This window comes from Myotis yumanensis, unplaced genomic scaffold, assembly GCF_028538775.1.
Source record: "Myotis yumanensis isolate MYYU_CA2020_CCGP unplaced genomic scaffold, mMyoYum1.0.hap1 SCAF_1, whole genome shotgun sequence".
Taxonomy (NCBI): domain Eukaryota; kingdom Metazoa; phylum Chordata; class Mammalia; order Chiroptera; family Vespertilionidae; genus Myotis; species Myotis yumanensis.
The window spans coordinates 86447702-86449664 of NW_027223752.1; the positions used below are offsets into that span (position 1 = coordinate 86447702).

The following is a 1963-nucleotide window of genomic DNA, read 5'->3' on the forward strand; positions in this document are numbered from 1 at the left end:
GAATCAAGCTGCTGATCAGTGTATGAAATAATGTATCTTTGTGTTTGAATATGGCACAGTTTATATAATTGATTTTGTTATTATTACTACTATGAAAATGAGGAATTAGTTTTATTATAAACCTCCCTTTTACAAAATAATACTTACACCCTCATTTTCAATTCAGAATTTTTGTAGAGTCAACATTCAGAATTTACATTATTATGACCACAGATATTATTGATGGCTAAGCATCATAGTATATTACACATATACTATTTTTCTTGTACAACTTCTTTTCTTCTAGAATTAATATTTTTCTATTACTATTTTTTTAAATTTCTATTTCTATGTTTTCTGTTGCTTCGACAAGGAGAATAGGAGAGGAAGAGCAAGTCTGATAGCAAAACACAATCTTGTGAAATAAAATGTAATGTAATGACAGGAGTGACATCCTAACATTGTTGCCTATTCTATTAGTGAAAAGCAGGTTACATATAGGTCCCACCCAAACTCAAGGGGAGGGAATTACACAACAGTATAATACCAGGCTGCAGGAATCATGGTGGCCACCTTAAAGTCTCCATAAAAAGGATCTCTTTGTTTTATTCTTTTAATTTTGTAGTAGCATACATTCAGTCCCAGACTAGCCAATGGAATAAATAATACTTCTTTTACTCTATTAAATACATCAGTCCTCTCTCTTCCCTCTTTTTTGAGAAATACTTTCTGGAGCCTTGTGACTACTTGTGCCAATTTGGACTGTTACTTTTGGGCCTTCTGTATCATTGTTATCCTAGGGTTTTCATTTACCATCATACATGGGATTCTCTTTGGCTAATTCCTGTTTGAATTGCCTTTTCCCTAAACTGCATGCCTTCCTCCTCCTCCTCCTCTTCTTCCTCTTTCTTCTTCTTCTTCTTCTTCTTCTTCTTCTTCTTCTTCTTCTTCTTCTTCTTCTTCTTCTTCTTCTTCTTCTTCTTCTTCTTCTTCTTCTTCTTCTTCCTCTCTCTCTCTCTCTCTCTCTCTCTCTCTCTCTCTCTCTCTCTCTCTCTCTCTCTCTCTTTTTCTCTCTCTCTCACCATTGTATTCCATAAAGCCAATTGAGCATTGGAGATTGTATGCTTCTGAGAAGGTGGAAATATAGACAAATTTTGTGCAGCCAAATGCATTGAGCTGCACAGAAAGGGCAAAATAATAACAAAATGAAGGGGTAGATGCAGAAACATAGCTCTTTTTACATCTTGCATGAATAAACATGACAATTTGACCTCTTATTTGATGTGATATTTTGGCTAGGTAACGAATTATAGGCTGGAAATAATTTTGCCTTAGAATTTTGAAGACATAATGTCTTTGATTTTTCACATTGTTGCTGCTGAAAGTGATTTTATTCTGAAGCCTGAGTCCTTATATATGACCTTGTTATTTCTACTAGCTTTTAGTATCTTCTCTATATCCTTTTAATTTTAAAATTTTAAAACATTGTGCTTTATGCTCTTCTTTTTCATTGGTTTAAATATATATATATATATATATATATATATATAAACATATATATATATATATATATATATATTACATGTATGGAGCCATCGCACAGGAAATCTGATAACTATACAGACACTGTTGGCAGGAACCATATGATTTGATGTGTGTGACTGCCTATGGTTGCACTGTATAGTTTAAATATATTTTTAACAGAAAAATGTACTTTTTTCAGTTCTAAACCACTTTCTTGTATTTGTTCTTTAAAAATTAGTTTCCCTTTTGTTTCATCTGTTCTCTCTTTGTGGAACTCCCATGAGAGGAATATTGGATCTCCTGAATTGATCTTCTGATTTTCTTATACTTTCTTTCTTATTTTTTATTTCTTTGTCTTTTTAATTTCTTAACTTTATCTTTCAGTTCTTATATTACATTTAAAAAAATCTTTATTGTTGAGAGAATTACGTATGTCCCCTCTTATTCCCCATCGACCCCT

At 32.3% G+C, this 1963-nt stretch overlaps 1 non-coding gene across 1 annotated transcript; it reads right to left on the reverse strand.

Annotated features, from left to right (window-relative positions):
• Window positions 1-1560: 1560 nt before the first annotated feature.
• LOC139001465 (small Cajal body-specific RNA 14) lies at window positions 1561-1693 on the reverse strand. The gene has a single exon (XR_011470032.1). It is a non-coding gene; the product is annotated as a small Cajal body-specific RNA 14 (non-coding RNA).
• Window positions 1694-1963: the final 270 nt, after the last annotated feature.